Here is a 13,748-nt window from a genome sequence, read left to right on the forward strand (position 1 = left end):
GTGGTGTAGAGTGGAGTGGTGTAGAGAAGAGTGACGTGGAGTGCGTACAGTGGAGTGAAGTGGCATAAAGTGTAGTGGCGTAGAGTGGAGTGGAATGGAGTAGAGTGGAGTGGCATGGAGTAGCGTGGAGTGGCATAAAGTAGAGTGGAGTAGCATAGAATGGAGTTGTTAAAAGTTAGGCTGAAAACGTCAACATTATCGGCGCCATCTTGCCCTTTTTGAGCCCATTCGTGCGGGCGTAAGCGGCAGCCATTTTGGGCACCATGGCCTCCCTGCCCCTCGCTGATAGCCAGCGCGTCTCCCTCTCTCCTAACCTCGCAGGCATCCCCCGCATGCTGACAACCCCCGCTCTCACATGCCTTGGGTCATAAACCCCTCTTCAGCGCAGCTCTGCCTCGGAATCCCATCCTGTTCCCAGCGTGACAACTCCCTTCATTCCTTTCATGGTCCCGGGTCCTTTGATACAACCCCCCTTTTTCCTGTGTGCCCGTTTGTCTTCCTCGTTCCCAGGCCGCCACCTGGCCCTGCGGATACTGTTCATTGCCCCCCCCCCCGTACAGTAGGAAGCTTCCCCCCATTAAAGGACCCTCGAATTGATCAGAGCCCCCACCCTATGAGATCCGATCAACCCCACACATTCCGTGAATCGGCGGAATGTCCAGCTGCGCGATAATCATCACCTGTTGTGACCGGGGTGGGGACTTCAACTGTAAATGTGTGTGGGAACGGGCCTGAAGGGGAGGTTCCGAGGATGTCCTTTCATACTTCAAAGCATTGCAAGAATGTGTTACATGCAATAAAGATCATAAACCAGGCCTCAGAGATGCAGTTAGAGCACCTCGTGACGATACTTGCTGTCCGAACTGATGTGTTCTCCTCCGGAGAGAATAAACCTTTGTTTCCTGCCTTCCAGTCTCCAGCGCCTGCCTCTTCATTGATTAATATTTCGTGGGTTAAAGAGGCGACACCGCCGGGCAATACTTAAGGATTTTTGTTTATTGGTTGCTTCCTACCTTTTTACAATTGGCGTCCCAAACGTGGGGCCCATCAGCGACTCGTGGATCCAGTGGGAGAGGTCCTGACGACAGAGTGAACGACTGCAACGATCGGGAGTGCACCTGTCCGATAGACCCTCGTCTGACAGCCGATCATCCGAACTTCACTGGTTCCGAACAGACCTCTCTCGAGTGATCTACGGTCCTGACTGGGAACCATCAGGAGTGCCGCGAGGAATACGAAGAATAGAGGACGATCGGGCGCTGGATTCGGAAGACAAGAAACTGTCCATGCGGTCAGGGTAAGGTCGTGTAAACACGACGAATTGCGAAATGATTGTTTGATTGTTTGGAAAATACTAGTATTACTCTTTGTTGATTTGTTTGGAGATTCTCTGTCTGCAAACAGGAAAGAACAGGTTCCCTCTTTGCAGATAGTGAAAGGGTAGGTAACGCAGACCTTTGCGGGCCTACTTATTCTCCCCACTGATTGTTTGATTGACCGAACATTGACTGTTCGATATTGGTTCATGAGGTATTCACTGCCTGCAAACAACGTAGAATAGAAATATTCTGTCTAGTCTTTGCACGCAGTGATAAGATAGGTAGTGCTGACTTTTGTCCCCATTGTGATCCGTCATGCCTGTCTTCTCCCCACTGATTGGTAGCCTGTTTAGCCCGGACCGCTTATTAGAGATGAACCATCCGGCTCCACTGGAAGGCACCCCTAATAAGGACATGTTCACGAAGCATGGATTGATCGCTATAGCCTATAGCAAGCTGTGGCATAAATATACGAAAAAGGATCGAGAAAGTCAGTGGCCACTGATAGGATCCTTCGATGATGATAAAATAAACGCGCTAGAAACAGCCCTTGGTAAAAACAAGACAACGCCCACTATGCTTGATAGTTTCGGCATGTGGCGCAAAGAAACTGAACAACGTAAAAAGAGAACTGAGAGTAGGTTGGGAAAAGAGCTGCGAAAAGCGGCCCACCTAGCTGCTCAGAAACTAGAAGAAGAGATAAAGGAGAGAGAAGAAGCTAAACAGAAACTAGAAATGGAAACATCAAGCCAGTGTCCGGTTAGAACGTCCTCCACACTCTACCCTGAATTACCCTCGAAACAACGAGCCAACGATGATCTGCTGTTAGGTCCTCCGATCATCTACATGCCCCCTCCATACGCCCCTTCCCAACCCTCAGCACAGCACCCACCACCCTCAGGCACAAACGAGAATAGCGCCACAGCTTCGGCCCCCATGGCCTCTGTGCCGGCCCAACTCCTTGTATTAGATACTACGCAAACGACAACGTTAGGCGACCCTGAGACCCGAAGGGTTGGTTCTGCAAGAACAAGCAGACTAAGCAAAGATGAGCGAGCAGGGATTGACAAGATAGCAAGGACACTGGTAGAAAGGAAGGAAGATGAGGAGTACATCACGGATATGTTTAACTCGTATACAGGAAGTCACAGACGACATTTCTCCGTACGACTGTGTTACCATGTCTTGAACGCATACGAGGACCGATATCGAGACAAAGGTCCCGAGAGCCTAACGACTCTGTACCGGAAGGTCGATATCGGGGATGAGGGCGAGTGTGATGTGACGGACCTCCTTATGCGTACGCTTGAGGTTTTCCGCCACCTCACTGAACAAGAATCGGGAACTAAACCCACGACATCCGTAGCGACCGAACCACAAACTGAGCAATCTAACGCCATGATGCCGATACGAGAGGCTGCCCCTTACTGGGTTCCTCCACGAGGTGAAGGGACTAACGATGATGCAAACCACAAAGATGCAAAAGGAAGGGTAGTGTACAACTGGGTCTACCAGCCATGGGACCGGCAAGAGATTCTGACATTCCGGAAATCTCTGCCTGACCTACGTAAAAACCCCACTGCCTTCTATACTGAATTAAGTACAGCCCTAGGTTCAACGATTATGACCCTGGCTGACATCGACTTGTTTTTCGGGTTATGTCTACCAGCTGATGTGTGGAAGCAAATCCGGAAAGTCGACCACCTTGAGCTGTTTGGACATACCTGGTCACAACTCGATGGCATTGATAAACAACGAGAACCTGGACAAAAGCCTTTGAAATCCATTTTAGACCTCCCAGATAAAATCGTACAGAAATTAAAAACCCTGATTCCAGAAAAGAAAGTGGACTGGTCGATAGTAACGGCCTGTCGCCAGAAACCCCAGGAGGATGTATCGGACTACTTCTCCCGGTTTAAAACGGTGTTCTCCGATTACAGCGGCCAGGACATGACCACTGCAACCGGACACCATCTGTTTGTCCAGAATTATGTTAAGGGTTTGACACCAGAGGTCTCCCAGAAACTGCAGGCCAGCGAGAGTAGTTGGGCAGCCTCCAAACCCACGGCCATCCTCCAGATGGCCCAATATTATGAACATCAGAAAAATGAAAACGATAGAGCAACAGAGAAAAAGAAGAAAGACTTGAAAGAGAGGGTGATGATTGCACAACTGCAAGGGGTGACTATAGGACGAGACCAATACAGGGGAAACTATCAGACGAACGTCCCTAAGACTGCACCTCCCAAGGACCGTACTTTGACTCCCCACATTGGACGTACAGACATTAGAGAGGACCAGTGTGCTTTCTGTAAAGGGACTGGCCATTGGAAATCCCAATGCCCGGTTCTTTTGGAAATAATCAGAAACAAAGACCCCAAGGACATAGCAAGTGGACCGAGAAATAAGGGACAGCAGCGAGGGCCCCCAAATGACACGACTAACGACAGATCAGGCAGACCAAATACATTTGATCGACCCAGACAGAACCAATGCCAGCAATCTGACTACGATGACGCCCACGACTTTGCATAGGACTGCCAAGGGCAAGGGAGGGATCCAGTCGAGCTCTATGTTGACCAGCAAGGCCCTTATGTCACTGCTAAGGTCCTGGGTACAAAGTCTCCATTTCTGGTAGACACTGGCGCAACACGTAGTGCGTTATCTAAACGACTGATTCCAAGGGCACCCTTGTCTGGCTCACTTATAACATCGACAGGTTTCGATGGAACGCCCTCCACTAACCCTTTGTCCGCCCCGATCCTCTTCGACTTAGAAAACAACACCACTGACACCAAGTTTTTGCTTTCCTCCAATAGCCCTGACGCCATTATGGGACTTGACTTATTGAAACACTTCCGAGCGACAATTAGATGTTCTCAAGACGGAGTTCGAGTTTTCCTTTACGACAACCCCGTTCTGCTTAGACATTGCCCTCCCCGACGCATGTTTTCCATCACCGACGCTGACACATCCCTGCTTGACACTCTGCCTCCGTATCTGTGGGCCAAGACGGATTCGGACGTAGGGCGCATGATGATTGACCCAGTGCACATTACTGTCCGAGCAGGCGCAACACTCCCAAAACTTCCACAATATCGGATATCGCCCGAGGGCGAGAAGGCATTGGTAAAGATCATTCAGTCACTGATAGACGCAGGAGTGGTAGAGGGAGTGGTTAGCAACGTTTGCAACAGTCCTATCTTGCCCATCATCAAGAAACAAGGAGAGGGAGATGAGAAAGCATACCGCTTTATCATTGACCTACGAGAGATCAACAAAGTGGTTGTACCCCAGTACCCCGTGGTCTCAGACATCACCACCATCCTGACTTTGATTCCTTCTACTGCCACCACCTTCACTGTCATTGACCTCAAAAATGCATTCTTTTCCATCCCCATCCACCCAGACAGCCGATATCTCTTCGGCTTCACCCTAAAAGCCCGCTCATATAGGTTCTGCCGAGCACCCCAGGGCTACACAGAAAGCCCTAGCATCTACAGCCAGGCCCTCAAGAGACAGCTGGATCAAGTCCAGTTACCCGATGGAGTGGTGTTAGTGCAATACGTCGATGACATCCTTTTGGCAGCCGACACCACTCCATTAGCAGTCACAGCCACCATTCAACTCCTGCACTTGCTTGCGGAAAATGGCCACAAGGTCTCCAAGAAGAAGTTGCAATTCTGCCAACCCCAGGTCACTTACTTAGGCCACCTCCTGTCTAAAGACGGAAGGAAACTTACTCCCGACCGGATCCAAACCATTCTTGAAACCCCCGTCCCCAAGACTCAGAAACAGGTTCGCTCCCTACTAGGCCTCACCTCCTTCTGCCGACAGTGGCTACCAAACTTTAGCCTCATTGTGAAACCGCTGCTTTCTCTGCTAGCTAAAGATGTCCCCTTCCCACTCCCTTGGACCCCTGAGTGCCAAACCTCCTTCACGGAACTACGAGATGCCCTTTGTTTGGCCCCTGTCCTAGGTACCCCCGATTACACAAAGCCCTTCTCCCTTTACACTCACGAAAGGGAGGGGTGCGCTTTATCTGTCCTGACCCAGTCCATTGGCCCAAAGCAACGACCGTGCGCTTACTTCTCTGCCACTCTTGACCCTGTAGCCAGAGCCTTACCTGCCTGCCTTCGAGCTGTAGCTGCCGCTGCTATCTCTATCCGACAGAGTGAGGGGATCGTGCTCTCGAATTCCCTCACGGTACTAGTACCCCATGCAGTTGACACCCTCCTGAACCAAACCAAGACGCAACACCTGACGAATGCACAACTGACTGGATACGAGCTGACTCTGCTTGCCCCCCATATCACCCTGAAACGATGCACCACCCTGAACCCAGCAACCCTGTTACCCCTACCAGAGAACGATCCCGATGCGTCCCCTGTGCATGACTGTGTGACTCTTACGGACGAACAGACTAGAAGTAGAATTGACCTCAGAGACACAGCTTTTCCTGACCCCGATGGAGAGCTGTGGGTGGACGGTTCTTGTATCAAACTCCCTGATGGCACCACTTCAGCTGCCTATGCAGTCACCACGGCTCGAACTGTAGTCGAGACAGCCCGCATCACACAACGATCTGCTCAGGCAGCGGAACTGATTGCCCTGACACGAGCCTGCATTCTAGCAGCAGGAACCACAGTGAACATTTACACCGACAGCCAGTACGCCTTCGGGGTGGTTCACCATTTTCGGCTCCTTTGGAGGGAAAGGGGATTCTTGACCTCACACGGCACCCCCATTTTACACGGAGATCTAGTCTCCGCCCTGATCGAAGCTGTCCTTCTCCCCAAAAAGCTTGCGGTCATCAAATGCCAGGCACACAAAAAGGTGACAGACATTATTGGACAGGGAAATGCACTAGCCGACACCACTGCTCGAACGACAGCTGAAAATAGGACAACAACACGTATGTACGTAACCAGGTCACAAGCAGAAAAATGGACTGACGCTAGGGACACTATTAGAGACATTCAAATGGCTAGCACACAACACAAACTGACTGAATGGACACGGATGGGATTAAAGGACGACGAAGGCTGCTGGCGGACAAAAGACACAAACAAATGGTTGCTACCTGACTCATACCTGATTCCCATACTGACTATGGCACACTCCTCTGCCCACATAGGATCAGCCCCCATGATTGAACTTGTCTCCAGAGTTTGGCACAATGGTAAAATCACAGACTCTGCCAAACGTCTGGTCCAACAATGCTTGATATGCCTGCAACACAACCCCGGGAAAGGAACTGTAGTACCCCGGGGAGGGTTTGGGGTCCCAAATCACCCGTTTGAAGTCCTGCAGATGGACTACATCCAGCTAGACAGATGCCAAGGCCTGAAATATGTACTTGTTGTGGTATGCGCATTTAGCAAATGGGTGGAAGCATATCCAACCTGTGACAACACTGCTATGGCCACTGCAAAAGTACTGTTAAAGGAATTTTTCCCGCGCTACGGCCTTTGTCGGATTTTATGGAGCGACAATGGCCCCCACTTCATAGCCGAAGTCATCCAGCTCATCTTAAAGGGGCTGGGCATCAAGCAGAAGTTCCACGCAGTCTTCCACCCCCAGTCTGCTGGACTTGTTGAGCGATACAATGCCACACTAAAGCTCAAACTGGCCAAGATAGTGGCTACCACGGGTCTGAAATGGCCAGACGCCCTCCCACTGGCATTGCTATCGATGCGTTCCACCCCCACCAAACATCACTTGACACCTTATGAGGTTGTTTTCGGTCGACCCATGAGTGTCTGGTCTGCACCGAAACCAACTTCCATTCATGACGTCCCGGACGTCCTAATGTCTGATTATCTGTATAAATTGACTGAAACTCTGTCTGTCATTCATCAGCAGGTGCAGCAGGCCATCCCCGATGCATCCAGGGGTCCGGGTCACGCCATCCAACCTGGAGATTTCGTGCTGATCCGAAACTTTCAGCGGTCGAAGAGTTTGGAACCCCGGTGGACGGGCCCCTGGCAAGTATTAATCACCACCCGGACGGCTCTTCGTGTGGAGGGGAAACGGCACTGGCTGCACGCACACCACTGCAAGAAGGTCTCCTCGACCTTGGCCACAACAGAAAGCATCGACAACCAAGAAGAGCTCCTGAACAAGGACCGACCGTCACTAACCTGCTATCCTGATACCGAAGCACTTGAACTTTCAAAATTCTCTGATCCCACTGTGCCATCCAGAGAAGGGTATTTCCTGCGTCGAAAGGAGGGAGCTTCGGCTAAGTAGACCACGGACTAAGTTAAATCTCAGAACGGTGACCTAAACACCACCAAGGGTCACCCGGAGAGAAGCTAAACGAAGTCTGTGGTTCTGCCCGCTACCGAGCACCTTGAAGATGATGGAAGCGCCAGAAAAGAAGATGATGGAAGCGCCAAATAAGAAGATGATGGAAGCAACAGGAAATACCCACTACAGAAACCCAAAAACAGACAGACTCCACAGCTCAAAGACAATTGCACTTTTCATCACAATCCTTTTCTGCTTTCTCCTCATGACCACACTCTGGATTGTGGAAAAAAAGGCACCTGCTCATGAAACATTCCTGACCACTGCTCAGCCTACCACCATGAAGGAACATTATCTGATTTCGCTCTCTCCTCAACTCAGAGAGAGGCGAAAGGAGTTTTGGAATAACTCCTTTGTACAGTTGCTGCACCAGCACAATCTCGCCACCAATGCCACCAACTGTTGGATCTGTGGGTTGCTACCCCACGCCACTGGACACTCGATACCATTCATCCCTTCACCCTTCTCAGTTCATGGCTCCTGCCTTGCTTGGCTGATCCTCCTGCAAGAAAGCTATAAGGACAACGCCACCTCCAGCAAAACCATAACGCATTTCTTCCACGAGGTCTGGCGAAACAAAACCAAGACTCACTTCTGTCCGCAGACCTCCAACGACTCAATCCACATGGACATCCCTGCTAAAGAACGAATTGAAATGCAGATGTTCAACAATCCAACCAGACCCACCTTCTCCTACCTGCGGAAACGAACGGCTGCCACTCTGACTGTGGCCCTGTCAGTCATCAACGTCACAGGCCACATGTGCATGGAAGGGCTTGGGACACAGCTGGTAGGCCGCAGTGCTTGCCGTTTTACCAGAACTCTGGACTCCACTGATCCACCTTCCTTTGTGTCGTCCCCAAACATGTATTTCGTCTGCGGCACAAAGGCTTACACCTGGCTCCCCAAAGGCTGGGGGGGGGCACTTGTTTCATCTCCTTCATCCTTCCTCCGACTTATGTGGCTCCTGCGAATCATCATAGACAAAAACGAGCCAAGGACATTGAACAAGCCGACTCAACAGGAGCACAGTTCCTCGATGCTATGAAGGGACTCGTTCCACTCTGGGGCCCGATGGCAAACAGCCGTGCCATCCGGCATCTGACTCAGGCAGTTGAGACAACAATGAACATCACAGCTGGTATCCTTGCTAACAACACCGCTGAGCTTCAAGCGGTCCGCTTGGTGGCACTCCAGAACCGCCTTGTCCTAGATGTGGTTCTTGCGGACCGTGGTGGAGCATGCCGCATTATTGGGTCCAGCTGCTGTACATACATACCGGACAATTCACCCTCAGTGTACAAAGCCATCGAACATCTCCACAGACTCTCTTCAGAAGTCCACCAGGAACAGGAAGAATGGTCGCTTGGTGGTTGGTTCTGGAACACCGTTAAGAACTGGGGCTGGAGACTGTTCACCATTATCCTGATTCCTGTAGTTGTAATATGCGGTCTATGCTTAGGAATTCAATGTCTGCCACCTCTGTGTTCATTATGTACAAATTGTATTTGCCCTAAGACTGTGGACTTTGGAAACGAACGCATGGGAGCATTATATGATGCAGAGGTTAGGAATTTGATAAAGATTGACATTGAGTAGGGAAGTTGGCTAGATATGTTGAAAAGGGAGGACTGTTAAAAGTTAGGCCGAAAACGTCAACATTATCGGCGCCATCTTGCCCTTTTTGAGCCCATTTGTGCGCGTAAGCGGCAGCCATTTTGGGCACCATGGCCTCCCTGCCCCTCGCTGATAGCCAGCGCGTCTCCCTCTCTCCTAACCGTGCAGGCATCCCCCGCATGCTGACAGCCCCCGCTCTCACATGCCTTGGGTCATAAACCCCTCTTCAGCGCAGCTCTGCCTCGGAATCCCATCCTGTTCCCAGCGCGACACCTCCCTTCATTCCTTTCATGGTCCCGGGTCCTTTGATACAACCCCCCTTTTTCCTGTGTGCCCGTTTGTCTTCCTCGTTCCCAGGCCGCCACCTGGCCCTGCGGATACTGTTTATTGCCCCCCCCCCCCGTACAGTAGGAAGCTTCCCCCCATTAAAGGACATTCGAAATGATCAGAGCCCCCACCCTATGAGATCCGATCAACCCCACACATTCCGTGAATCGGCGGAATGTCCAGCTGCGCGATAATCATCACCTGTTGTGACCGGGGTGGGGACTTCAACTGTAAATGTGTGTGGGAACGGGCCTGAAGGGGAGGTTCCGAGGATGTCCTTTCATACTTCAAAGCATTGCAAGAATGTGTTACATGCAATAAAGATCATAAACCTGTGTATAAGAGGCCAGGCCTCAGAGATGCAGTTAGAGCACCTCGTGACGATACTTGCTGTCCGAACTGATGTGTTCTCCTCCGGAGAGAATAAACCTTTGTTTCCTGCCTTCCAGTCTCCAGCGTCTGCCTCTTCATTGATCAATATTTCGTGGGTTAAAGAGGCGACACCGCCGGGCAATACTTAAGGATTTTTGTTTATTGGTTGCTTCCTACCTTTTTACAGAGTAATGTAGAGTAGCACAGAATGGAGTAATGTAGAGTGGCGTAGAGTGGACTACATTGGTGTGGAGTGCAGTGGTATTGTGCAGCATTGTGGGGTATGGAGTAGATTGCCATTGTGTGGCATAATCTGGAGTGGCACTGTGTGGTATGGAAAGATGCTTGCAATGCCACTGAATTGTCCTATAGTGTTTCAAAGCCTGGTCAGGGCTAGTAAGTGCTATAGAGATAATAATACAATAGGTTACCAATTATCTCGACCTACGCTTGATGTCAACGTATGATGCATTTGATCCCATGCATGAGCATGTTAATATGTACACTTCTTCAAGAACTGCTTTGTTACAAATAAATGCGTTTTAGACCAGGAGGGGCTAGTAGGTGAAGGAGCAACAAACATTGTACAGGTTGGAGATAAAGAAGATGGAGCCAGGTGGCGGCAGTGAAAGAAATAGTACCCGAAACAGTGCCACCACAAACATTTCTCATGGAGATTGAAGAAGAGTAAACAAGCTTCATTAACAAAAGCAGGAGGAACTCATCCACCGATACTCGCTCATCCACGACCCATAGAATGCAGAGGGGGCATGTGAAGATTATGCCTACAAGGCTCAAATGCAGACATAACTTGTGCACGGAGTGGGGGTAATCTACTTTACACGGCTGTTTGTGTTTCTGCTAGGTGGCTTGCGCAGAATGTGGTGCCCTAGTCCTGGACTTAGCAGCATCTTTCCACAACTTTGCAGCAAGATACAAGCCCTAAACAAGCTCTGGCAACACCAATAGATCTGCTGTTGGCTGCCAGCCTTATTGCTCTGTCAATATTTGTTTTGCTTGGCAGGTTTTAGTAACATTTTATTTTTGGGATAGCTGCCAGGTTCTCAAGGATATTATTAAAAAAATATTGGCAAATAGCAAAAGTATTTTTGGTTTCAAAATTCATGCACTTGGTAGTCCCATGCCCCTGAGGAGATGTCTTTGTATGTGGATGCGCTCGTTGTGAAAGTGCAGAATGGCTGACTTCACTGCGAGTGAAGGCAATGTCTGAAGTGGGCTAAACCAGTGCTCCATGCAGTACGCTGTAGCACATGGGTACTCACAAACTTTCTCTCGGGGCCAAATTTACAGTGTGGTTTGTGTCCGAGGGCCGCACCGGTGGGGGCGGGGTCAGTGGGAGAGGAGGCGTGGTCAGTGGGGGAGGGGCGGAGATAGAGCAAAAAAAACTATGACCATGATGTTGAACACAGGTCCCTGCATCGGACGCATTCGTCCACTGAGGTCCAGACCCAGCATACACACATCTCTCTCTCTTTCTCTCTATCGCTCTCTCTCCCTCCCTCTCTCTCTCTCCCTCTCCCTCCTTCTCTCCCTGTCTCCCTCTGTCTCACTCAGACTGTCTCACTCCCTCTCTCTCTCTCCCTCTCCCTGTCACACTCTGTCTCGCTCTTACTGTCTCACTCCCTCTCTCTCTCGGCCCCCCTTTCTGTCTCTGTCTCCCTCTCTCTGTCTCCCTCTCTTTCCTTCCCTCGCCCCCCCTCTGTCTCCCTCTCTCTCCTTCCCTCTCCCTCCCTCCCTCTGTCTCCCTCTGCCTCCCTCTGTCTCCTTCGGTCTCATACCCTCTGTCTCCGCCCCTGTGTCTCCCTCCCTCTGTCTCCCTCTGCCTGTCACCCTGTCTCCCTCCCTGTCTCCCTCCCTCTGTCACCCTCTGTCTCCCTCTCTCTGTCTCCCTCCTCCCTCTGTCTGTCTCCCTCCTCTCTATCTGTCTCCCTCCTCTATCTGTCTCCCTCCTCCCTGTCGGTCTCCCTCCCTCTGTCTCCCTCTCCCTCCCTCTGTCTCCATCTGTCTGTCTCCCTCCCTCTGTCTCCCTCCCTGTCTGTCACCCCCTCCCTCCCTCTGTCTCCCTCCTCCCTCTGTCGCCCTCCTCCCTCCCTCTGTCTCCCTCCTCCCTCCCTCTGTCTGTCTCCCTTCCTCTGTCTGTCTCCCTTCCCCTGTCTGTCTCCACCCCTGTCTCCCTCTCCCTCCCTTTTCCTCCTTCCCTTTCCCTCCCTCCCTCTCCCTCCCTTTCCCTCCTCCCTCTCCCTGTCTCCCTTCCTTTCCCTCCCTGTCTCCCTTCCTTTCCCTCCCCATCTCCCTTCCTTTCCCTCCCTGTCTCCCTCCCTTTCCCTCCTCCCTCTCTCTGTCTCCCTCCCTCTCACTCTGTCTCCCTCCCTTTCCCTCCTACCTCTCCCTGTCTCCCTCCTTTTCCCTCCTACCTCTCCCTGTCTCCCTCCCTTTCCCTCCCTCCCTCTCTCTCTATCCCTCTCCCTCCCTTTCCCTCCCTCTCCCTGTCTCCCTCCCTTTCCCTCCCTCCCTCTGTCTCCCTCCCTTTCCCTCCTCCCTCTCCCTGTCTCCCTCCCTTCCTCCCTCTCCCTCCTTTTCACTCCCTCCCTGTCTCCCTCCCTTTCCCCCTTCCCTCCCTCTGTCTCCCTCCCTTTCCCTCCTCCCTGTCTTCCTCCCTTTCCCTCCCTCTCCCTGTCTCCCTCCCTTTCCCTCCCTCCCTCTGTCTCCCTCCCTTTCCCTCCTCCCTCTCCCTGTCTCCCTTCCTTTCCCTCCCTGTCTCCCTCCCTTCTCCCTCTCCCTGTCTCCCTCCCTCTCCCCCTGTCTCCCTCCCTTTCCCTCTGTCTCCCTCCCTTTCCCTCCTACCTCTCCCTCCCTTTCCCTCCTACCTCTCCCTGTCTCCCTCCCTTTCCCTCTGTCTCCCTCCCTTTCCCTCCTACCTCTCCCGGTCTCCCTCCCTTTCCCTCCTACCTCTCCCTGTCTCCCTCCCTTTCCCTCCTCCCTCTCCCTGTCTCCCTCCCTCTCCCTCTGTCTCCCTCCCTTTCCCTCTGTCTCCCTCCCTTTCCCTCCTACCTCTCCCTGTCTCCCTCCCTTTCCCTCCTACCTCTCCCTGTCCCCCTCCCTTTCCCTCCCTCCCTCCCTCTCCCTGTCTCCCTCCCTTTCCCTCCCTCCCTGTCTCCCTCCCTCCCTCTGTCTCCCTCCCTTTCCCTCCTCCCTCTCCCTGTCTCCCTCCCTTTCCCTTCCTCCCTCTCCCTCCATTTCACTCCCTCCATGTCTCCCTCCCTTTCCCTCTTCCCTCCCTCTGTCTCCCTCCCTTTCCCTCCTCCCGGTCTTCCTCCCTTTCCCTCCCTCTCCCTGTCTCCCTCCCTTTCCCTCCCTCCCTCTGTCTCCCTCCCTTTCCCTCCTCCCTCTCACAGTCTCCCTCCCTGTCTCCCTCCTTTTCCCTCCCTCCCTCCCTCCCTCTGTCTCCCTCTGTCTCCTTCTGTCTCATACCCTCTGTCTCCGCCCCTGTGTCTCCCTCCCTCTGTCTCCCTCTGCCTGTCACCCTGTCTCCCTCCCTCTGTCACCCTTTGTCTCCCTCTCTCTGTCTCCCTCCTCCTTCTGCCTGTCACCCTGTCTCCCTCCCTCTGTCACCCTTTGTCTCCCTCCCTCTGTCTTGCTCCCTCTGTCTCCATCTGTCTGTCTCCCTCCCTCTGTCTCCCTCCCTGTCTGTCACCCCTCCCTCCCTCTGTCTCCCTCCTCCCTCTGTCTCCCTCCCTCTGTCTCCCTCTTCCAGTCGCCCTCCCTCTGTCTCCCTCCCTC

The 13,748-nt window shown here is 52.3% G+C and overlaps 1 protein-coding gene across 1 annotated transcript in view; it reads right to left on the reverse strand.

Annotated features, from left to right (window-relative positions):
* LOC147733006 (discoidin, CUB and LCCL domain-containing protein 1-like) overlaps positions 1-13,748 on the reverse strand; it is a 250,679-nt gene that overhangs the window by 206,830 nt on the left and 30,101 nt on the right. The window lies entirely within an intron of this gene.

This window comes from Lissotriton vulgaris, chromosome 2_1 (assembly GCF_964263255.1).
Source record: "Lissotriton vulgaris chromosome 2_1, aLisVul1.2, whole genome shotgun sequence".
Taxonomy (NCBI): domain Eukaryota; kingdom Metazoa; phylum Chordata; class Amphibia; order Caudata; family Salamandridae; genus Lissotriton; species Lissotriton vulgaris.